At 41.6% G+C, this 25,681-nt stretch overlaps 1 protein-coding gene across 1 annotated transcript in view; it reads right to left on the bottom strand.

Annotated features, from left to right (window-relative positions):
• LOC134624792 (zinc finger protein 235-like) overlaps positions 1-25,434 on the bottom strand; it is a 31,732-nt gene extending 6,298 nt beyond the window's left edge. The window contains exon 1 of the mRNA XM_063469855.1: positions 25,186-25,434. The gene's annotated coding sequence lies outside the window, so the exon portion shown is untranslated. The remainder of the gene's footprint in view (positions 1-25,185) is intronic.
• Positions 25,435-25,681: the final 247 nt, after the last annotated feature.

Below are 25,681 nucleotides of genomic sequence, written 5' to 3'. Positions count from 1 at the left end.
ATGTAAGCTACCTCTCTTTCACACTCACACTCACACACACACACACACACACACACACACACACACAGCCTCATCTTTGTAACCAAGGGGGGTTAAGAGGGGAGGTACATGTTGTAAACTATTGTGTGAACTGTAACAGTTTGTCAATAAATAGCTGCGAGGGAAGCTGCTCTTTGAAGGACTTTGGGCTGGAGACAGGTTAGGAGCGTGAGCTCCAAGAGCTGGTTCTTGACCAAAGGCCTCCCTTGTGCAAGTAAAATCGATCGATCGCTGTTGCCTTGTTTTTCTTTCATGGGAATAAGTCCTGGATACAGCGGGGTCTGAGTTTAGACCCAACATTTATTTGGTCCTTTGAGAGCCGGAACCTAACACATCGCATCCACCGCGAGTAGAGGGAGAGGACGCCTCGCAACGTCTGGGATGATTGACGGAAAGCCCTAGTGCCTTGTTTGTCACTAGGCCGGACAGTTTGCGCCTGAACTCCCCACGGGATGGATGGCGATTGACAGGATACAGAGATTCTTCCCATGAACGAAAACAACACGAACAGTGAGTAGAAAAGGCCTTATGCGTCACTGAGACTGCGCGGGCAGATGCGGGTCCAGGGGGGCTCTGGTTGCGCGGGATTCACGCGAATCTAAAACAATAGAGAGCGGCTACGTGACCGTGCGGTTTCTCGCAGGTACGGGAGTGCGCCAGCCGTGCGGGAAGGTCGCAGGCTACCAAAGAAACGGCTCCGTAGGTGCGCGGTTTCACGCGAGCACGGGAGTGCGTTGGACTGTGCGTTTACCACGCAGGTCCATGAGAGCTGTGCGTGCAGACGCAAGCGATAGGCCTATGTTGTGTGTGTGCGGGCCAGACGTGGTCTGCATGAGTGTGGCTGATTGTTGTCTTGTAATGGAGACTAAACATTGTAAGTCTGCCTTGAAAGAGAATGAAATAACTGCAAAGTTTTTATTGGGCAGCACGTGGTGTGTGGTTTGTTGATGAATGAAGTGAAATTGTGCTCTAAGCAGAAGCAAGTGTAAGTGTGTCTGATGTCACGGTGTGTGTGAAAAGGTATCCAGCTGGGGCAGACGTGATTCTACAGGTCACCTGCCCAGCGGACAAAGAAATAACATACTTGTGTGGTGAATGATAGCACGAAGAGTGTTGATGTTTCTCAGCCTGAAACAGCTGTAATGCTACTTTCTGTTTTGGAGAGAAGGATAGTTTAAAAACAACAGAGAGAGAGAGAGATGTGTGTTGTTTTGAGCAGTGATGAGAATAATGAAAATGTGATGAGAGAGGAACACAAAAACATACAGAAAATGCATTAACTATACTAACCCTACATGCATGTACACAATAAATGATACTCATGAAGACCAGACAGCATCTTAAGCATGAGATTCTGTTTGTCATCTTGTCCAAGTCACTAGTAAGATGAAAGTGATACATAGACTAGGGGACTGAATATTATAGGAGGACAGATGACTGCATCATAGAGGAAAACTGAATGCTGATGAGGGGTCTTACATGAGTGAGCTGATTGTGAGTTTCTCGTGTGTGAAGAAGTTTTACCATGGCACACATTTGGTTACATGAGAAGAAACTTATTATGTGATGAGACAACAGGGTTATGCTGTATGTTGTGTGTGGCTGATTGGATGAATGTTTGAGATCGATCTGTTGATTTTTCTTTTGTTATTAAGTTGAGCCTGCCAAATGGGTTGTTACGATTTATCCCCCTGGCATGAAAAACACGTGTCATGACTTGAACAAGGCCTTTCTGTCCTTTGCTTTCCTTTCTTTTCTTTCCTTTCTTTTTATTTTGCTACTTTCATGGTGCACTGAAAGTTTCGTTTGATGGTCTCTGTTTGAGCAGAGATGCACGAATAGAATAGAAGCGCTATACAACTCGTCGTCGAGAAAACTGTTGCAAAAGTGAGTTTCTCCAAAAATTAAAATGGGCTTGGGAGAAAGCCACTTATTTGGGACAATCAGAAAACAAGTCCCTGCCAAAAAGGATTCAGCGACGTAATCCAATTCCAAAGTTTTTCTTTTTCTTTTGAAATGACGTCATTGCTGGCAGTAGAAACTTATTGCGTCACGAGAGGTTCTGTCAGCAAATAAAAAAATGAGTGAAAACACTGACTGACAAAAGCTGACAAGACTGACTTCACACCATTGTGTGAAGTTAACCCCCACCTGACAAAGGTGTGGATGTATCTCTGTGTGTGTCTCTATTGCAGGAGCAGAAGGAGACCACAGGAGGAAACTTGGGTCACATGACTATTTTCTGTGTCTGTGAATTTACCATTGGTGTGTTATTAACTACTTTGTGTTGCTCACAGAGATTACTGTGAGAAAGAGAGTATGCAAATGCGCAGTGCTAACATTTACCATTCTTTTTACAGCAGATGGTTAATCATGTCATTCGATCATGTGATTTATAGCAGGATTTCTATCACAGGATTACTGAGATTTTGTGTGAAGAAAACTGTGGTTACACGCTGTGTGTTGGTGATTAAATTACACTGTGTTGTGGAGAAAATGTTGAAAATTACAGGGAAGATGTGAATACAGTGTGGGATATATTGTGTTTTAAAGCTTTATGACCTTTTTACAGCATCTCTGGAATCTGGCTGGCCGACGCCTGACCACGAGGATGATTCTTTAAGAGTGCTTGTAAAGGATTCAGCACAGACAGGCAAGTGACAAGTGAACAAATGTGCAGTGATTACAGAATAGTTGAATATGGGGCTCATTAGCTGGCCACTATTGAGCTCACAGTGATAAAAACGAGTGGAGTGACAAACTTAAGGAAAGTCACAGATTAAATTGTGGAATAAATTGGGATGACTCATGATTTGGGACAAATTATGATAAAAAGTGATTTGATGACTGGAGAAAACCTGCACATGATATTTGTCTTTTATGCTGAATACTTTATTACTCTTATGATCTATAGTTGGTTGAAAATGTGAAGTTTGATTTAAAGACTTTGTCTTCTAGGATACAGGCTCTGGGTGGAGCTGAGAGTTAGACAAGCTAAACATTTAATTGCTGACTAATGTTTTTACACAGGTTGGACTGAAGCTGCTCCAAGGGACAAACCCTGGAGATTGTTTTAGGGAGACTGTGCAACATTCTTGTACATGTCTCATAGGGGAGTTGACACATGGCAGAAGCCATGTGGCGAGAGGAGTGTCAAATTTAAATTTGCACATGTCGCCATGACGAGAAGGAGTGACTGCGAGGATCGTCCTTGAGATGGAAGCTGAGGCCTGGAGAGAGGCTTCAGAAGGATCAGAGATCGCCTTCAGCACAGAGAGCTGTGCTCCTGAGCTTCCAGGAGATCGTCATGAGGAGACTCTGCACAACAAAATCTTAAAAAAGATGAAAGACTTTCGACGTTGACGTTGAGGAAAACAACTAAGGTGTACAACGTGTTCTGCCTTTAAAATCTTCGGCAGCGTCGGAACATGAGGACCTGAGGGAGCGTGCCAAGCTCCAAAAAGTGACAGCGCAGAGGAGGTCCAGCGATGGACTTGTGGTTCTGTGAACAGCACAAACGGCAGGTGACTGTGAAATAACTAACAGCACTTTTTCCACAAGTGAAGCCAGTAACTTACTATCCTACCAGATTAGCTCTAGTTGCTTGTGCTTTACCTCCATGTGTGAGATCAGTATGTGCAGCAGCTTAAGCTGTACAATGTTTCAGGATATAGTTCATTTAACCTTTTTGACACCGTTAGTTCCACACGAGGTAGTCTACTACTGCAAACTAAAATTACATTTCTGTCACCTACAAGACACTTGTCTTTAATGTTGATGTTACTTTCACAACCATACATAACCATGAGTGGTGCACAATTCTGAATCCGTCAAACTTTTTTGCTAACGAAAGAAGAGGGCACTTCTCATGAGTGTAGACAGCACGTAGAGAAGGAGTGTAAGCCGAGGGATGACTTAACAGATGTGCCACTTGGTGAGGGAAAGGTTTGGTTTGTTGATGGTTTGAGTTTTATAACAGTAGAGGGACAGACTAAAACAGGTTTTACTGTAGTAGATAGTGAGAAAGTTATTTGTGCAACTAGCATGTTTCATATTTGCTTGAGCAGCAGGGAAAGTAGCTTTAACGGAAGCGTGTAAAGCTGCAGAGAAATAACATGTGACAATATACACTGATAGCCAGTATGCATTTGCTACATTACATTTCTTTGTAGTACAGTGGGTGAGACGAGGTGTGACAGCCTCTACAGGGAAACCTGTAGAACACGCCAAACTCTTGCAAAATCTGCTGGAGGCAGAGTTTTTACCCAGTAGGATTGCCATTTGCAAATGTGAAGCACACATGTGAGGGAAAGATCCAGTTGCATTAGGCAATGCTTTTGCACATAAGATCGCGAAAGAGGCAACTTTACGAGAACACGGTGTTAACGTTTTAGCAGTGCAACACCAGCAGACGTTGGCTATTATGCGGGATGCACTGGTAGACATGCAGGGCCACTCATCTACTGCAGGAAAACAGTTGTGACTTACAGTAGGAGCGAGCTTGCAGGATGGTGTTTGTTATCTGTGTGATAAACCAATACTGCCTTAGAATTTGTATAAGACTGCTGCTTTTTTTGCGCCATGGGCTTTGCCATGTCGCAACAGGAGGGAGATAATGAGTAGTTTATACTTTAAGATTAAATACCCTTACAAACACTTTTTTGTAGGTCATGTATGATATGTTCAAGCACAATTCTCAGGGTAATTTGAGACCTAAGAGAGGGAAATTCCCTAGACCCAGTCACCCATTACAAGTCATTCACATGGATTTTATAGAACTGTCCAACTGTAATAACTATGAGTACTGTTTAGTGGTAGTGTACCCTTTTTCAAAGTGGGTTGAAATTGTACCAACTAGGAAAGCAGATGCCATTTCGGTTGCCAAAGCAATATGTAAGAATATCATTTGGAACATGGGATTCCCAAGACCATTTATAGTGATAATGGTCCACACTTTGAAAATGAAGTGATTAGATTAATGGCACAACATCTAGGGATAACACTAAAAACATCATTGTTTATATCACCCACAAAGTGCAGGGTTGATAGAGAGAACTAATAGAACAGTAAAGTTAAGACTTAGAGAGACACGCAGGACATGGTTAAACTGTGTAGAATTAGTTAAGATGTATATGAATGTACATGAGGATTACTCCAACAGAGAATGGTCTGACTCGTTGAGATTATATATGTTAGACCATTTAGAGTTCTAGTCTTCTGTAGTGATGATAGAAAAGCAGAAGAGAGAGCATATTAGCAGATTAGATGCTTAAAATGTTTAAAAGTAAAGATGTCTTGAGAACAAATGATCTGCCAGATGATTCTGTTTCTCTGCAGGAGCAGAGTCTGAAGTCTGGAGATTGGATGTTTACAAGGCCATGGAGAGGAAGTGCGGGTCCAGTCCACGGTGGGAAGGTCCATATCGGATGCTGCTGACGACGACCACAGCAGTGAAGATCACTGAAAGGAACACTTGGATACATCAAGCGCACTGCAAGAAGGTAACACACTTCCTGGCCGACTCTGGGTGATTGTGAAAAGGCCAGGGTACAAAGGGGGGAGTATATCTCTAGGACCTCTCATCTCAATCCTGGTGAAGAAACCAACAGATCCTGAACCCAACTTAGACGGCTGGGAATGTGCTGTGTGCCTTCTTATGCCTGTGGACCCAGAGTGGGATGACAGGAGCGCACTGGGACAGAGCAAATCACACCCAGTACCCGCATGGGGTTTTTTAACAACTACTGGTGGCAGTTTGTGAACAAAACCGCTCACATAAAGAACGAGACCAATGGTTATGCTTGTGATGCCACTGGCTACACATTCTTCCGGACTGTGGCCATATAGCATCACTGAGACAGTTTGTTTGGTTGCCTTGGCAACACATCCAGGAGTAAACATACTTGGAACACTGCCAACTTTTCAACTTCTGAACCTGAATGGACGGTTGATTCACCAGTAGCTGGGACAGTGAACTGCTCTGGTACGACAGACCTGCCAGACTGAGTCAAAGTATCTGACTCGCTGCAGGACATTGAACAGGTAAATAAACTGGAAATAGGCCAGTTGCCTATGTGTATGAAGGGCAATGGATTAGTCCAAGTTGGAGATTTACCATGGAATTTGTACAACGTCGCCTATTCTTTGTGTCCTCTGCAAGAAGGATGCAAACAGAGAAGCCTTTTGTCTACATTTACATCATGAACACTTCTGTAAGCTGGTTGAGGCTTTGAGCCAAGAAGATCAAAACAGCTTGATCCAATTTCCTTTACAAAGCTTTTTCTGCGGTGACAACAGGACAGGATGTGTTTGAATGTCTAAGTCTGTATACAGTTGGATTGTAGTGACATATGATTTTTGAGTATGTTGATTCTTCTTGTTTGACTGTTACATTTAGTTGTTTACTTGCAGGAATACATAATGAATCGCACGACAGGAGTAGATGCACCACAAGGCGGGATAACGTGGTTAATGTCTGGTCTTTGGTGGCATTTTCTTTTTAAAATATTAATTCCTGTTTTCGGATTATTGATACTGATTTGCTTATGTATAGGATGCATTTTACCGTGTATAAGATCATTGCGAACTAAGATGATTTCTGATACATTTGTTAATTATGTACTCTTAAAACAATATGAATTGACAGAAATGAATGTTATGACAGAAGCCTGTGTGTAAATGATGCCTGTGCTGAAATTGTCAAGCAAGAGGTGCATGGCTAAGAATATGCTACATAGGAATAATTTGGAGCATAAAAATCACAAAACAGGAGGGAATGTTAGAGTGAATTGTTAAATGTTTGTCATTTTTATTGTAAGTGTTACAGAAATGACTTATGTATAAGAAGTTTAACAGACGGTTCCAGCAGTTAAAATGTTCTTGCTTGTACAGTTCTGTGGACAATATTGTAAAGGTGTGTTTATCTTGTCATAAAGAACAAGTTTTATTACACCGCTATTATCGCGAGGTTTGGGGCGTGACAATATAGACTGTGAGCCCACGTTTAATAATCACGCTAAGGAGTTCAGCGAGCTATCTGCAAAGGCCTGGTTAGTCTACCAGCTGTACAAGGTATTTGTCCTTTGCCATAACTGTATTGTAATATTGTGAAAATTTGTAATGTATAGTGTTCTAATTATTTTATGGTTTAATTTAGAATGCACAAGACTGTAAAGGTATTCTTCTAGAACCTCCGAAGTGGCAGGCGGCCACGAGGTAATTTTTTGTTGTCAAATCACAAGTGTTACGTTTGATAGACTGAAGCGCTTAAAGCCTTTGTGTTTTATATTTGTAGTTTTCACGGCATTCAATAAATGCAGCTTGAAGAAGCAGTGCCTGTGTTGTCATTTCGGAGTTACAGTGAAAACTCGCCCTAGCCAGCGCAGGTGAGAAGCTAATTACGAAGACGGCAGCTGCAGAGAGTGACGGTGAAGTGGAGCGACACAAGAGGGTGCCATTGTATAAGCTCACCATTCTCAAGCAGCCAAGCACACCAGCAACAACGTTGCACAACTGGAGTAAGGTGGAAATTAACAAAGGACAGTGTTAAAAGTAGAATAAGAGTGGTTTAAGTCAAGTTTAAAGAGCCACAATAAGTTTCTATAACACATTGTCAAAGTTTATTTAATTTCTACTTAGGGCTGGGCGATATGGCCTAAAATTCATATCACGATATAATTTGAAGCATGTGCGATAACGATATATATCACGATATATTCTTTTCTTCTGTATAACGTATTTTCCAAACTATAAGGCACACTTAAAATCCTTTAATTTTCTCAAAAGTCGAGAGTGTGCCTTATGTATGAATTCTGGTTGTGCTCACTGACCCTAAACCGATTTTGGCGTGCAGAAATCTGTTAAAAAATGTTTTAGTACAACTTTGGTAAGCCTGCTGATGGACTGCTTGATGGATTGTCAGAGCATTACGGCTGCCGTAGTGAGGAGTAATCTGGGTCCAAAACTCCGTTCGCTTCAGGTCCCAAAGTCAAACGAACACTGAGAGTTAAAAACAGTCTAAATTCTTTCATCTTTAATTAAATCATCAGCGTTGCTGCTTTATTGGGTGTAACAATTAAGTTTAATATCCAGGCATCCATGAAAACAGAATTTATTAAATTTAACGGAGTTAGAAGTTAACAGGAAGTTAGCTCGCTAGTTTACACCTAAACATTTCATACCATGTTCTGACAGAGATTTTTTAAAACTAATTAAAACGTACAGCTCTGCTACCACTTCCAACATAAGTGAAGACAGAAACACTAAACAGCAGTGGCGTTTGCAGGGTTACCGAAGTTGGACTACCTGGTATATAATGTTGTGCTAGGTGATTGCTAGCGACACAGCTATGTTAGCATAACATTAGCACAGTGAAGCTGGAGGATGAACGTCAACTTTTTTTCCACTCGATAAAAGTTAACGTGAGGGATTCTGGTGGTCAGGGACAAATGCAATTGCATAGCAGGATGCTATACACGGGCTAAACTTCAGTCAGGAGAACATAATTTACTGATGATAATGGTTGTAGCCGCTGTGATACTTTCTACCAAAACAGGCGCAGCTTGATGACATCATCAACATGCGCTATCGTGATATAGTCAAAATCTCTATCGTTGGCCAAATCTATATCGTTTCTATCGTATATCGTTTATATCGCCCACCCCTATTTCTACTGTACTTCAAGGTGATGCTTTGCAGTTTGGTGAATAGTGTACTTGCTTAAGGTCAGTTGGAGTGAGGCTTACAAGGTCCTTTAAGAAAAAGTGCAGTTAAAGTATACAGTAACAGTACCCCAAAGTAACTTCAGTCACAAATTTTAGAAGTATTTGAAATCTAATCACAGTGCGCTCAATGACATTTAACTAGACTCCCGAGATGGCTGACAAAGATCTCGAAGAGCACCATGCTGTACCACTTACCGAAGTGGAAGAAAATGATGATGAACAAATTACAGAACTACAGACTGTTCGTAAAAGTGAAAGACTAAGAACACTAACAGAAAAGGGTAAATAGCTTCAAGAGAAGAAACTCAAAGGCCTCCAACACAGATACGCCATTGTTTTTGAAAAATGGAGATATGAAGCAAGATTGAGCAAAGTAATACTGAGAAAATAAGTTTCTGAGAGTGAATTGAATGAGCTCATCAACAATGTAAATGTTGTCTGCAAAGATGTACAAACCATTTATGAACAAATACGGCAAATACAAACTCCTGATGCAGATGAAAGACGCAAAGTGGATGCATGTACATCACTTTCCTCGTTCATTCTCAGAAGAGCTGAAAAACACTTACAAGGAGACCTCGCAGATGGTGATGAAGAGCCATGGCCAGATGTTGGGCCGTGCTTAGGATCTGAGAGTACTAAGTCAAGGTCAAAGTCACGAAGGTCTAAAAGTAGTTCAAGCCAGTCATACTCACAAACAATCGAAAGAATAGAAGCAGAGGCTGAGGCAGCTGCGTGTCAAGTATTAGCTGTAGTGGAGGACCAAGAAAGGGAAGCAGCTGAACTACAAAAGTTGGAACTTGAAAACTTGGAAAGGCAACAAACAATGGAGGAGCAGCGCAGAAGAATTGAACACGGAAGAGGTTACAAAATTGAATGCTGCAAGAGCTAAAGTAAAGGTTTACGCAGAAGCTGAGAGTATTTCTGAAAGTCGTAGTTTAGTGCGCAGTATCAAAACTGGGAGCGAAACCTCAGCAATTCCTGCTCCACCGCAATTTCCCTCTCAAGCTCCAAATACAACCCAAGCCCATAATGCGACAAGCCATGCATTTGTTCCACATACTCCCGCAGTCATCAACCAAGCACTACAAAATCCTGGTGTGCAACCTAAGGCCACCAGAGGCCAAGCACTTAACTCATCAAGTCCGCCATTTATCCCTAAAGAAACACAAGCTGCCGCTTCTGCAACTCATCCACAGCCAAACTTGGATCTAGTCAGCATACTAGCAGACGCAATAAGTGCTAATCGTCTTCCAACTCCAGAACCTGCACTGTTCACTGGTGACCCTTTAAAGTTCAAGGACTGGCAGTTGTCATTTGAGACTTTAATTGAAAGAAAAAACATTCCAAAGAACGAAAGACTCTATTATCTCAGGAAGTACCTTGGTGGACCCGCAAAGACAGTGGTCGAAGGATTTCTCCTGGTGGGCACAGATGAAGCATATGATGCAGCTTGGGAAGTGCTGGAAATGCGCTTTGGGGATGTATTCACTATAGGAAAATGCTTCAGAGACAAACTTCACAATTGGCCTAAAATAAGCTCCAAAGATGGAAGTGAGTTGAGAGAGTTTGCTGACTTCCTTAGAAGTTGTGAAGCTGCGATGCCACACATAAAGACATTAGAGGTTCTCAATGACTGTATGGAAATTCAGAAACTCTTGCTGAAACTTCCGGACTGGTTGACAACAAGATGGAATCGCGCAGCGATGAAAATAAGAAAAACCCTTAATGGCGAGTATCCATCATTTCACATGTTTACACATTTTGTATCCAGTGAAGCAGACCTAGCATTTGACCCCATAGCTTCAATGCAAGCACTCAAGGGTTTGGAAATCAGTAAGCCCAAACACTCACGCAGCCAAGTCATTCGAGCTAAAACATTAACGAAAACTTCAAGTCACTAAACCAACTCAAGTCACATGAATCCTGTGACTTGCCTTTACTGCAAAAGAAATGGTCACACACTGGACAAATGTTTCAAATTCACAGAAAAATCAGTCCAGGATCGTATCAAGTTTGTACAAGCAGAAAGGCTGTGTTTTGGATGTTTAAAGGGGGGACATCATTCTAAGAAGTGTGATAAAAGGAATACGTGTGAGAAATGCCAGAAGAAGCATCCCACATGTCTGCATGATGACAAGTTTGCAGAGCGTAAAAGGATAATGCCTGCAATGAATGATAACTCTCAAGAAAAGGACGAAGGAGATGAACCAGCAACCGCAATCTCTAATAGAGTAACTCAAGTAACTGCGAGCACACTGACATCCTCCATTCTACCTGTCTGGGTTTCGTCAAAAAAATCACCCAGAGAGAGAAGTTCTAGTATATGCCCTCCTCGATTCTCAGAGCGATACATCCTTCATCTTTGATGAAGTAGCCCAGGATCTCGACACAGATAAGAATAAGGCTCATCTAAGACTATCAACCATGTCCGCCAAGTCAACATTCATACCATGTGAGAAACTGGAATATCTTCAAGTTAGAGGCTACAAGCAGGAAAAGAGAATTGCATTGCCACCGGTTTATACAAGAGAGTTCATCCCTGTGAACAGATCACACATCCCGATGTCTGAAACTGCTTTGAGTTGGCCTCACCTCGAAAGGCTGGCAGATAGGTTACCTCCAATGCTTGAATGCGAAGTTGGTCTGCTTCTCGGCTATAACTGACAGCAAGCCCTTCTGCCACGGGAAGTCATTGCAGGTGAGGAGAATCAGCCTTACACACAGCTAACTGATCTCGGCTGGAGCATAGTTGGTTGTATGTCTCAAGTTCAAAATCACAATGATGATATTGGCATAAGCCATAGAATCATTGTTCGAGAAGTTACTCCTGCAGTACAACAAGCAGTTGAACTTAAGCAAGAAGTGCATTTTGTATGCAGAACTCAAGTGAAGGAAGTTGGTCCAGTTGATGTAATAAAGGCTTTGGGATCTGATTTCTCTGAGCATGCAACAGATGACAATCCAGTCTCTCAGGAAGACATTTTGTTCATGTCAAAGGTGACCAAAGGCATAAGGCAAAAGGAAAACGGTCACTATGAACTCCCGTTGCCATTCAAAACCGACAACCCGAATCTTCCAAACAACAAACAATGCGCTGAGCATAGACTGTCTTCATTGGAACGTCGGCTCAGAAGAGATAAGAAATACTATGAAGATTACGTCAACTTCATGGACGACATCATAGCCCGTGGAGACGCAGAGAAGGTCCCAGAGCAAGAACTGGATAATGAGGCAGCATGGTATATACCGCACCATGGGGTCTACCACCCCCAGAAACCTGAAAAGATACGTGTGGTTTTTGATTGTTCGGCCCGTTTCCAGGGAACATCTCTTAACGAACACCTTCTGACTGGACCAGATCTTACCAACGCACTGATTGGAGTGTTATGTAGATTCAGAAAGGGCCCCATCGCCATCATGTGTGACGTGGAGAGGATGTTCCACCAATTCCATGTCATCAAGGAGCATCAAGACTATTTGAGATTTCTTTGGTGGGACAAAGGTGATTTAAACTCTGAGCCTTCAGTGTACAGGATGAGAGTGCATCTTTTCGGTGCAGCTTCATCTCCCGGATGCTGCAATTTCGGACTCAAACATATTGCTTCTCAAGATAGAGACAGATTCAGCAAAGAGACTATTGAGTTCATCCAAAGAGGTTTTTACGTTGATGACGGACTCGCTAGTGTGACATCAGTCGAGGCCATACAGTTGGTAAAAGAGTCAAGGGCACTTTGTAAAACAGGCAACCTACATCTGCATAAGTTTGTGTCAAATGATGAAGTGCTGGCAGCTATTCCCCAAGAAGAACAAGCTAAAGCCAAAGACCAGGACATGGCTCTTGGAGAACTCCACATTGAACGTGCACTTGGAGTACAATGGTGCATAGAGGCAGATGAATTCCAATTCAGAGTCCAAGTTAAAGACAACCCATTGACAAGGAGAGGGGTGCTCTCGATTGTTGCTTCAGTCTTTGACCCCCTTGGGTTCGTGGCCCCATTCATATTAATTGGAAAGCAAATACTCCAAACGTTGTGCAAGGACAAAATTAATTGGGACGAGGATCTCCCAAATCACATTCTACCACAATGGGAAGCATGGTTGAGAGACCTGCCCAAGTTGGCAGCTCTGAAGATCCCAAGAAGCTACTCACAAGTTGCTGACATTGTGCAGTACGAATTGCACAGTTTCTCAGATGCGAGCCTCAGTGGTTATGGCGCATGTTCATACCTCAGAGCAAAGGGTAGAGAAGGACAGGTCAGTTGTGCACTCGTCATGGGCAAGGCAAGAGTTACGCCCATTAAGCAAACAACCATCCCAAGGCTCGAACTGTCATCGGCCATGACTTCAGTTTGCATGGCAGATGTGATCAAACGAGAACTAGACATCCAGAATCTACAGGAATATTACTGGACAGATTCACAAGTCGTATTAGCATACATAAATAATGATGCTAAAAGATTTCACACATTTGTCGCCAATCGAATCCAACGAATAAGACAAAGCACAAGTCGTGGGACATGGCAGCATGTCAGCTCAGAGGAAAATCCAGCTGATCAGGCCTCAAGAGGTTTAAATGCTACTCAGCTGAAAGATTCAAACTGGTTTAAAGGTCCCGATTTTCTTTGGAAACAAGATCTTCCAGTCAGAGAGGAAATGGTGGGAGAGGTTGAAGAAACGGATCCTGAAGTCCGTAAAGGCTATACGTACACTGTACTTTCAAAGGAAGCAAACCCAGTGCTAGAGCGTTTGAAGAAGTTCTCCAGTTGGTCGAGAGCTATTAAGGCCATTGCCAGGCTCAGACGATTCATCAAAGAGTACAAAGGTGTTCAACAAAGAACGAACAAAGTGACAGATCTTGAAGAAAGAAAAGACACAGAATTATTCATCATCAAGCTAGTGCAAAGAGACGTCTTTGCTGAGGAAATACAGAAGATCAGATCTCAAGGAGAAAATTCTCTGCACAGGCGCAGCAGACTGAAGCAGTTAAATGCCTTTTTGGACAGGTCAGATGTTCTCAGGGTGGGAGGAAGATTATCTCAATCAGCTTTACATTATGATGTAAAACACCCTGCAATTCTCCCCAAGGAGTCCCATGTGTCAGCCCTACTCGTCAAACACTACCATGAACGTGTACATCACCAAGGAAGAGGGATGACAATAAATGAAGTGCGGGCAAATGGCATATGGATTTTAGGATGTGGGAGTGTTGTTCTTCACACATTTACCATTGTGTTAAGTGTAGAAGATACAGAAAGGCTACAAATGTCCAACAGATGTCAGATTTGCCTTTTTCGGTCCATTCATGGTAAAGGAAGGAAGAAAGGAAGTCAAAAGGTATGGACTATTGTTCACGTGTTTATGTTCACGAGCTGTGCACATTGAAACACTAGACGACTTATCGACAGATGCCTTCATGAACGCTCTACGAGTCCTGATAGCCATAAGAGGTCCTGTCCGACAATTAAGATGCGACCAAGGGACAAACTTTATGGGCGTCAAAAGAGAACTTTTGGAGCTAATGAAGGATATGGATCAAGAACCACAAAGAGCCATGGGTTGTGAATTTGTGGTGAACGTTCCGTCAGCTAGCCACATGGGGGGCGTCTGGGAACGCCAAATTCGAACAGTACGAAGTGTACTGACAGCAATGCTGGACAAGTTCTCAAACAGACTCGATACAACTAGTCTAAGGACACTGCTTTACGAGACAATGGCCATCATTAACAGCAGACCTTTAAGTGTTGAGTATCTCAATGATCCCTTGGGACCAGAGCCATTAACTTCCAATCACATATTAACGATGAAGTCTTCGGTTATTCTTCCACCTCCAGGAGAGTTTTGCAGAGAGGATTTGTACTTGAACAAAAGATGGAAAAGAGTACAATTTCTAGCAAATGAGTTTTGGCAAAGGTGGAGGCGAGAGTATCTGTTAAATGAACAGCGGCGACAGAAGTGGCAGAACGTCTCACGAAACCTGCGAGTAAATGACATCGTGATACTGCAGGATGATAATGCTCCGAGATGTAAATGGAAACTTGCTCTAATAGTAGAGGCTATGGAGAGCCTAGATGGCAAGGTTCAAAAAGTGAAGCTCAAGACCAGTGAAACTACCTTTAACAGGGGGAAACCACTGACAAGGCTGATATATCTGGAAAGACCTGTTCACAAGGTAGTGACTTTACTGGAGACTAACATGCAAAGCGAACCAGACTCTAATGTTGACACTCATTAGAAAATCACATTGCAAACAATGAGTGATTTTGGTGGGAGTGTAAGTGTTACAGAAATGACTTATGTATAAGAAGTTTAATAGACGGTTCCAGCAGTTAAAATGTTCTTGCTTGTACAGTTCTGTGGACAATATTGTAAAGGTGTGTTTATCTTGTCATAAAGAACAAGTTTTATTACACCGCTATTATCACGAGGTTTGGGGCGTGACAATATAAACTGTGAGCCCACGTTTAATAATCACGCTAAGGAGTTCAGCGAGCTATCTACAAAGGCCTGGTTAGTCTACCAGCTGTACAAGGTATTTGTCCTTTGCCATAACTGTATTGTAATATTGTGCAAATTTGTAATGTATAGTGTTCTAATTATTTTATGGTTTAATTTAGAATGCACAAGGCTGTAAAGGTATTCTTCTAGAACCTCCGAAGTGGCAGGCAGCCACGAGGTAATTTTTTGTTGTTAAATCACAAGTGTTACCTTTGATAGACTGAAGCGCTTAAAGCCTTTGTGTTTTATATTTGTAGTTTTCACAGCGTTCAATAAATGCAGCGAAGCGCCCGTCTTGAAGAAGCCGTGCCTGTTTTGTCATTTCGGAGTTACATTTATGCTTACCATCCATAATGGGGACAAATGGTTCACTGACTTGACAGTGATACGCAGATTGCACCTACTCCAAGCAGACAAGGAAAGGGTGGATGTATGTATGCTTTTTCAGAACCAGGAAGATGACAGCGGCATCCTAGGGTCGCATGAGCTTGTGGGCCATGCAGACTTAACCTTGCAGTTCTTAATTTCTGTGTGTTTTTACCAGTGCTGTGTTATTCATATTGTAGTGTCACATTTCTTTTCTTATAAATCATATCACATTAGTAATTGTAATATTATTTCCTCACTTTAGTGTTCACCAGTTGTATGAGGGCTCGCAAAATCGCTAGCTCGCTAGCGATTTTTCCAGGGGAATTAGACGGTTTTAAGTGATCAATTACTCCCTGCAGTGCAGAAAAGGTCGAAGGCTCAAACTGCTGAAAAACAGCCGAGCATTTACAAGGTGGATCTAGGTCTAACACTGCCTGGGAATACAGTGTTCGTAAGGTTGAGATTTTTTTAATGAAGTGATTCAAAAAGTTTTCACAAAGTGCAAAGGAAGCCTCCATAGGAACAGTGGCACAGGGGTTATTCACAGAATTAAAAATATTAAAAAGAACTTGGGGCTTATAAAAGTTGGTAGAAATTACACCAGATGGGAAAGCAGAGTTTGCAGCTTTAACAGTTTTTTGATATTTTGTTAAGCAGTCACGCAGGATGCGCAAAGACACCTGGAGCTTGTTTTCTTTCCATTTTCTCTCTGCACGTCGACATTCACGTCTGAGAGAAAAATAAATTTTTTATTTTTTATTGGCAGACCAAGACTGTGATTATAAAAGGCTTGATTTTCGACATAGTGTTTTTAGTGATGACATTTCAGGCAATATGACATTTTTGTTTATTTGCCGAACATATCTCCAAAAATGCACATCATTGTTGAGAAACTGCACATCACAGCACACTGGTTTTGCATGCGTGAGGTCGGGTCCAGGATCCAAGACTACGACAGAAAAGCCAATCAGCTGATCATTGATCAGTTTCATGATTGAAGTAGCAACAGGAGAGGGAGGGGGAGAGAAGAAGAGGCAGTCGCTCCATATATCGGTTGTGAAGCTTAGCGTGGGAATGCTTTCTTGCTTTCTCCGGGACAGCTTTCTTGGAGATAAAATGCTGGTTTCATAGCGATGCCGCAAATGCTCCACCAGACTAGGGCTGGGACAACGCTAAAAAAAATCTGTGTCGATGCGTCGTCACTTTCAAAAAAAGACATGGCGGCAGCGAGTAGCGGCAACATGATTTAGGCAGGCGCAGTCGACTTAACCCACTCCACCCGAACACGCAGTTCTACAGTATGGGGATATTTTAAATGAAAAGGAAGTGATTCTATCGTTTGCCGGCTTTGTGAGGTGGAAATAAAAGCACGACGGCTATGCACCAGCACCTCAAACAATGGCTTCTGCAAAGGACAAACCACCGTAAGTTTTCTTATCTTTTTACTAGCGCTGGTTTTACCCGTTAATCCATCCAGACCCCGCCCCCCCATGAGTGAGACATACACTCACTCATAGACACAGAGATAAACACCCAACCTTCATATATGCAAAACTAATTTAAGCTGCTTAGCAGTAACATATAGCAGCTGCTGTTTAGTTGTTGTTTATTTTGTTTTTTGTTTGTGGCCCATGCTGGCAAAATGAGTCGGAATGCGCGCAGGCTGATCATCAGAATTGGCAAAAGACGAAAATGTGAGACAGCGAATTGGCCGCAGGAAAAATGTTAACAAGGATAACGCACCACCTGCTAAACGTAGCCGTCGTGGACACTATTACAACATTGTTAAAGTGCTTGCAAAAGCAAAATGACAACAAACCCTTGATTTGTCAAATTTAATGTCTTTCATCCTATTTGAACGCTGTTTTTATATGTAATGCTTCTCCAGCTTGGTCTTATAGGACGAAGTTATGCCATCTAATGACTAGAAAGCAGTGCACCAGTAAAGATGCCATCAGCTATGGCTGTTTAAACGTTATTTTTTGACGTTATATTTGACGTCCATGATTTCAGGAACAAACAGAAAAGTCTGCAGGACTACTGTCAGAGAAGAAGTACACCATGCACCCCCAGGAGGTGGCTGTACTTACCGAGAGCATCTTATCTATGATTTTAAAAGACATGAGACCACTTGCTGTGGTTGAGGGTGAAGGATTCAAAGAAATGCTGACCACTTTCCAACCAGGTTACACTCTGCCGTCTAGGCGTCATTTTAAAAGCATGATGGAGAGAAAGTATGAAACTTCAGTGGAGAAACTAAGGAATGAACTAAAAAAAGCCACATCCAAAATCTCCCTTACCAATGATGCTTGGACAAGTCTGGTCACAGAGTCCTACTTAGGGGTAACTTTTCATTTCATTATTTGTTAAAAGACGCCATTGCTGCTGTTTGTATATTATTAATTTTTTGCTATAATTTCCTTTGTTATATTTTTTGTTAAAAACAGAAGATTGTAGTACAATGTCATTGTGGGTTTTGTGAATGAAGAGCACTTTTTGGCAGAAAGAAAAGTGAATGTTACATTTTGTTTAAAGACACCATTGTTGCTATTTATTTGAAATGTTTTGTTAACTTTTCCTTAAATATATATATCTTTGCATTCATTTCTTGTTAAATGCTATCTCTATTGTATTGATTGTACGACCTCTACAACTTTATTTTGCTTTTTGTTATAATTAAAAGGTCTTCAAATGAAGAAATTTGTATTTTTCATTGATATACATAAATTAGTAAATGTGAAATTGTCATACAAGTCAAATAATGGGGAAAAATTGAATCGAATCGGACTGAAAAATTAATCGTTAGATTAATCGATGCATTGAAAAATTAATTACTAGATTCATTGATTAGGAAAATAATCGTTTTGCCCAGCCCTACACCAGACCACCGACAGCTCTCTTACGCCACAGCCGCTCTATCACGTGACGCATGCTGCTCCGAGGTGCTATGGTTATGAGCTAGGTTACGCTATATCACAAGTTTTTGTGAAGTGCTTTTGTGATATTTAAAGTCGGGATGCACCGATACCGATACTGGTATCGGGTATCGGGGCCGATACTGTAAAATGTGTGCGTACTCGTAAAAGTTAACCGATACCATGAACCGATACTAATGTAGCCCGGATGGGAATACTCATAATTCCCATGGACTTAAACGCCACGGTAACATAAGGTGTTCACAGTTGATGTTATGTGATGTAACTCTACCCTAAATGTAATTTGCCCTGTAATATGTCACAAGGTAAATACAGGTAATTAGAGCAATCAAACTGTTATGTTAATCATAAAAGTATTATTTTATGGTATGTAACTCTGAAGGGAGTTAAAATATTTTTCAGAGTTCTAATATTTTATAGGCCCGTGAAGGTAGCATAAAACGGGACCTGTGTATCGGCATGGAGAGATGCACGAGGTTAGCTGAACCAAAGTGAGAGACTCAGCTAGTTTTACTGAGGTTAACTAGCAGAAAAGAGTGTGTGACTAGAAAGCTGACCGTGTGAGAGCTTCACAACAGAGTGTGGGTGAAGTGACTTTTTGTTTCAATGGTCGCACCACCGTGCTGTGTTTCCAGCTACGACCGCCGAGGCTAAAGGCTAGCCCGGACTGCTTGGCTTCGCCAAGGAGGCAGCCACTATGGACTGTCGGAGAGCTGGACAGTGACTCGCTAACGTGCTGTAGCAGAGACAGCATCGGGTCCGCAGGGAGTGGATTTAGTGTGGGACTGGTGAACGGCGATCTACCGGGCAACGGAACTGTAAGTCAGACTTTTGTGCTCTTACTGGGGAGAAGAGGATTTTTCTCCATCGTCCGGCGTGAGCAGCAAACAGGCCTGCAACAAGTGTGAATGTGAGTGTGTGGAGCCCATGTGTGAATATTGTGTGTTTAGTGGATTTATATAACGTGTTTTGGAGTGTATATTAGTGAGTCACTTACCAAAAGGTGATAACATAAGTTGGGTTGTTTAATATAATTTGAAAGGGAATTATTTCATTTATACAGTGTATTTCATTTGGTTAAGGAATTGGAATATCATTTGAGTTTAAAAAAGGGATGTGTTCTACAGTATTTGTCTCTGCCCTTACGTTCAGTGAACGTTTCGTTTGGGTTAAAGAGTTGTCTGGGGTCGTTCCTTTACTACTGGTTAAGTTTAACTTGTGTGTGGTAGAAGTATCGGTTTTTGTACTCGGTATCGGCAAGTACTCAGATCCAAGTATCGGTATCGGATCGGTTTGAAAAAATTGGTATCGTTGCATCCCTAATTTAAAGGATCGGATTCAATGTTGAATTTCTTTTTGATAACCGATTGAGTAATTTAGGTATTGGAATATTGGACCAATACGTAATATCGGTTCTGTCCGTCTCAAATCTCAACTGCGGGTGCAGAATAATCCCCTAGTCAGTGGAAAAACATATCTCAGGGCAGTCTACCCCTGACATTGAAGTAAGAAGAGGAGGAAGAACGCAGAGAATCACCCAACACGGAAGAAGAGTGTTAAAGTAGAGAATGTCAAAAGCTGCTACAACAGAGGTTCTAGTTTTAGTACAGAGAGAAGAAAGAGACACAGTGAAGATGGTTTTGTGGAAGAGCAAAACACACTTAGCCAGATTAGTGTGTTTAGTACGGGACTGACACTTGTAGAGCATATTTTAATGGAATAGACGTGGACTACATTGAAGTGGAAACACCAGCTGAATAGTGTGAGTGTAGCCTGAGGCTATGTTAACACTAACGCGTTTTTGTTTGAAAATGCATCGTTTTCTCTCCATTTTGGCATCCGGTGCAAACTGAGACACAGCAGTTGTTTTGTTTGCTTTCAATTTTGACAGTCCTATCAAAGATTAATATTAGTCTGTACATGCTCCAGATTTCTTGAAATTATTTAACTCTCAATCACTTTAGCAACTTTTTAGTTTTGTGTTACTCACAGCAACAAGTCCACCTCATTTTTAGTCCAAAAAGAGTTTAAAAAACTCTGTCCTTTTCCTCAATATTTTGCTGACACATTTCAAAGAGCCGGTGTTCTGGGTATCCATCCTACCTGACAAACCATCCTACCTGTTGTTTCTGCACATGGGCCAAACCATCCTACATTTGTTAATCTGAGCTACAAGTAGGGCTGTTCGATATAACGATATATATCGGATGACGATATAAAAACGTTTATCGTTTTATTTTACGCTGTCGTTCGTTTTGTGGTGTCGCAAAATAAACTTTACGGCAATATTTTTTCACCGTTTTGATGGTCACTGTAGCGTCTATATTAATTTCTTAAAGTTCTGTCTTTCTCTTATATTTAATATAACCACACTACGGACGGATAAGTGCCTGTTTTTGTGCGTTGTGGTTAGCAACAACGACGGTAGAACCATCGCGTGTCCGCTTGTGTATGTACCACATAAACCTTTCACAATAAAGCTCAAGATCCTGTTGAGACTTTTTAAAATAAACTGAATCACGTGAAAGAGCAAATTATTTACGGATCAGAAGTAAAAGAGTAAAAGAGTAAAAGAGCCGCCAGGTGCTAAAATATAAACCTTAGACTCAAACGCTTTTCCCTGCAGCACGCCGTGTAATAAATACTCACAAAGAAAACGGCGGCTATTACAACTTATGTCTAAAAATGTATCGTTTCATGCATCGGTTAAAACACTCAACTCCAGCTACATGACGCGCAGATGGAAGCAATTCCCGCAAGTCGAGCTGCCTGAGATTCACAGAATTACAGAAAATGTTAAATTTTTATGATTTATATTGTTATCGGGGCGATAGAATTCTTATATCGGGATATGAGATTTTGGTCAGATTGAACAGCCCTAGCCACAAGCATACTTTAACAGCTAAAATTCAGTGGCGAACCATCCTACCTTTGTCAATAACTGCTAGAAACATACTCTGATGGGTAAAACCAAACCATGATACCTTTGTGAATGTTACCTACAAGTAGAGCTGGGTGATAGAACGATAACGATATGTATTGCGAAATAACGTTTTCTCGATAGAACAATTAAGCTATTGCGATAGGCCTAATGTCTCTTGTCATCTTAAAAAAAAATAAAAAATACACAAGTGCCAAGGTGCACATGTGTATTTGTTTTTGCAGTCGGGCTGCCCAGGTAATGAAGGAAATGAGTAGGGATGGGTATCGTTTAGGTTTTATCCGATACCGGTGCCAAACCGGTACTTTTGAAACGGTGCCGGTGCTTAAACGGTGTCAAACCGGTGCTTAAAGAATGGAGAACACAAAATTGGTCCAAAAACGTCTCATGTTTAGCTGTTTTTTGTAAAAAGATAACAATGTAAGCCTTTTCTGCAGCTGTAGGGCATATATGGCATCACTCTTGGCTGGAAGCAGTGCTTAAACAATGGAAAAAACACAAAATTGGTCCAAAAACTTCCCTTGTTTAAATGTTTTCCACTTTTTCTTTGGTCATTTTAGCCTTTTTGGCCAGAGTGAAGGGAGTATCTGCCATCAAACAAGAAGACAGCCGCATGTAACTACGACGGTGTTTGCTAGTTCACATTACGTGCATTAATGTAATAATGTGGTTAGCCTACTCAACGTGAATTACACAAGAACAACATTAAGCTACTCACGCAGAGAAGAACAGCTGCTGTCATCATCAGCATCATCTGTCATCATTTCTGCTACACTGGCAGGGCTAGGGGCCAAGACTCTACTCTTCGGGTTTTTGGGGGGATGATAACAGGCCACACCCGCAGTAGATGTGCACGGTGTGAGGTCTCGCAGCAAGCTAAACACGGCACATTTCTGGGCTTTAAAAAAAACGCTATGCGTCGCCAGGTGTTTCATCGGATTCGAGGTGTTACCTCCTTTGACAGTATCACAGTATCAGCTTAAAGCACTTGTTGCAGGCTGCTGAGTTTGCATGCTTTCCTGCGAAGTACAGCCAGACTTTGTAACGCTTAGCCTTGGGCATTTTTAATGTGTGGCTCTGCTCTAAAAGAACGTACGTACCTGAGCCCGCCTACTTTCCTCGGAAACGTAAAATGATTGGCTAGAATTGGCTCAGGAAAAAACAAAAAAGCACCGAAATAAGGCACCGAAATGTGCGCTGCTTTTCGGTCTGGTTACTACCGTTTATGTCAGAACCGGTGCCATCATGGCACCGGACACCGGTACCCATCCCTAGAAATGAGTGTGCCGACTAGAGAAAAATCAACCAAGAGCGTGAGCAAAGGGTAGCGAAGAAAAAAACGATGATGGTTCCAATGCCGGAGAGATTGTCGAACGGAAGGGCCATAGAAGTTCCGTGGTGTGAAGGTATTTCGGCTATTCCAAGTCTGACAAAAAACAAAGTAGTGCGCACTGTAAATTGTACTGAAAGCAAGTCTGCAAATACAATAAACCAGTGCATGCTCAATCTCTGACTGAAAGCACTAATTCGTCATTCGGCTTTTGTCAGACTAAAGTCACTGTTAAAACTGTTTGAAAAGCTAAGCTATACAACAAGGAGACATTGAGAATTTCCTTTTATTTCTCAGTTTATTTGATATTGACAAAAGTTAGTCAATTTTGTATGTTTTTCTGTAAAACGAACTAAGAATTAAAATGTTGTTTCTAAGTGGAATTGACAATTTAGTAGTCTGTTTTGTTTGTCCTATTTTGAAACTTAAACGCTTTAGCGGCTGCTTTTTGTGTAGTTTGCAATATTTGCCTTTATTTATCTGAAACTGAAGTCTCATGTTCCTTAAGTACATCTACCCTGTTCAACTTATTAAGGGAAAAAAATATTTAAATTAAAACAAGCTGCTAATTATTTCACATTTTACTTGTGAGCAACGGCACATTTAAATCTTACAAATATAGTTATTTGGCTTATATCGTGATATATATCGTTATCGCCTGAAATGAAAAAAACATTGTGATATGAAAAAAAATCTTAAATCTCCCAGCTCTACCTACAAGCATACTTTAATAGGTAAAATTAAGTGGCAAACTGTCATACCAACTTAAATTTGTGCTGGAATAGCTCTGTGACAGTAGAAATGTGCATAAACTACTTACGGTAGGACGTTTTGCCAAAGTAGGATGGTTTGTCAGAACACCAGAAAGTTAATAAGCAGCAGACAGAAATGAGGCAGGTCGAATCTTCTTGCGTTTAATGTATGCGTTGTACTGGCACGTAAGCGTTTTCGGCTGTTTCAATCTGGACGTGCAGCGCTGTGAACGCTGTGTTAGTGATCTTAATAGAGTTTTTGTCATATTAATGTAAATTTTCATCTAATTGAATACAAGCTATTTGTGTATGATTGTCAGTCCAAAGAGGGAGAGAGGAAAGAGGGGAACGTGAGGAGAAAGTACAAGGTCAGGAAGAACCAGGTAAGAAAACAGACAACTGACAGGCAAAACAGAACCTGTTAAACTGACAAAGAGACAAAACCTGATTTTGCTCACACAATCTGGAAGTTGTGTTCTCCCTAAATTAAAGCTGCTATACAGAACCTGCAAAACAAACTGGGTTGAAACATTTTTGACCCTCTTTAACAACATTCCAACATAACATTATCATTGATTGGGGAGATTAAAATTAATGATATATTTTATGTGGTTCAGCCACAACTCTATTAAAACCTCAGCCAGTAATAGGTAGGCCAACTTCTGGACTATCTAGTTGTCTGTATGCTGCTGCAGTACATACATCACATTTGCACACTATCAGAAAGTGGCAAACGGTGCCCTGATGGAGTGAGGAGCTGTAAAGAGAAGCAGAGCGCTCTGTTTATATTCTAAAAGTGTTTTAAGCTTGTTCCAAAGATTCTGTACTGCAGCTTTAAATGTTTTACAAAAGCACACATACACTTATCAGTGTTTCTCAAACTTTGTACAGTGTGTACAACCTGAGAAAAATGTCAAGCTCTCCTAAGTACCACTATGAAAGCATGAAACTCATAAATCTTACAACACAAAATTATTATTCAATTAGTAAAATTAGTATCCGCAGTAAAGATTTTTTCATACATTGTATACATTCTACCACAGGCAAAGTTGCCTCCATTTTTATAGCTTTTATTCATATTTTGTAATAATTTATTCTGTTTTGGGAGTGTTTTTTAATGGTCTGATCCTAGAACCGCCCCTGGCTGGGAGTAAATAAAATACAGATGCATCTGGAGATCATCCTATGAAGTCCTATTCTAAAGGCTGATCTGAGGAGCATTCCTCACACACACCTTTATAGCGTAAGGGGGGACGGGCGGCGGGGGTAGCCCTTTGGCACCCCTGCTCAGTAGGCTTCCGCTACTCTTTCTCTATTGGTCACCCTGGGGTTGCCCTCCCCCAGGCTTGTACCTGTGGCTTCCTGTCCTAGGGGTGGGGGTTGGCTGTTCTCCTGCCCTGCACCCTTTTTGTTCATATTCCAAGACTATTTTTCTGTATGTATTCTTACCCCCTAGCAACCGCCATAATATAATGTTGCAAGCAATCACAAACTCTACAGTCTGTCTAACTCCAGTGTATACCAAGCAATCTATTATTCTCAACAGAGAAAAACTCAACATAAACTGAACCCACATTAAAGTTAGCTCGGTGCTTACCTTTAGATGAGCCCACAAGCCGAGAGAAACTCCGTGATGAAGCTGGAAGTCTTTCCAAACAGATCAGGGAGCAGAGACCCACGTGGTTCACGCTGATCTCAGCTACAATCCAGGAGACAAGGGTGTGCAGATCGATGCAGATATCGATCCAAACGTTGGTAGTGGTATATGTTCCTGTAAGTTCACTACTTTACTCCCGTTTCATGAAAAAGCAGCTCTCTCTGCTCGACTCCTCTCCTGCACACACACTTTGCTCCGCCCCTTTTCCCGGCTCTGCTGTGATTTGTGGCTGTGCGGTCATGTGACTCAACGTATCCACGTGGGTCAAAATTAGCGCCTATCTCCTTAAACGTCATCGTGAGAAGGAGAATTGCTAAGTACTCAGGAAAAGAGAGGATCTGTGCTGAGAATTGGAACAGCCTCTTTTTAGTAGTGCACACAGCTAACTAGTGTTACTGTGTTAGATGCCTGAATGTTGCTCATGGTCTGATGGGAA

This window comes from Pelmatolapia mariae, linkage group LG3_W, assembly GCF_036321145.2.
Source record: "Pelmatolapia mariae isolate MD_Pm_ZW linkage group LG3_W, Pm_UMD_F_2, whole genome shotgun sequence".
NCBI lineage: Eukaryota > Metazoa > Chordata > Actinopteri > Cichliformes > Cichlidae > Pelmatolapia > Pelmatolapia mariae.
Note: the sequence above shows the minus strand (reverse complement) of the source record. Positions and strands in the feature narration are given on the sequence as shown.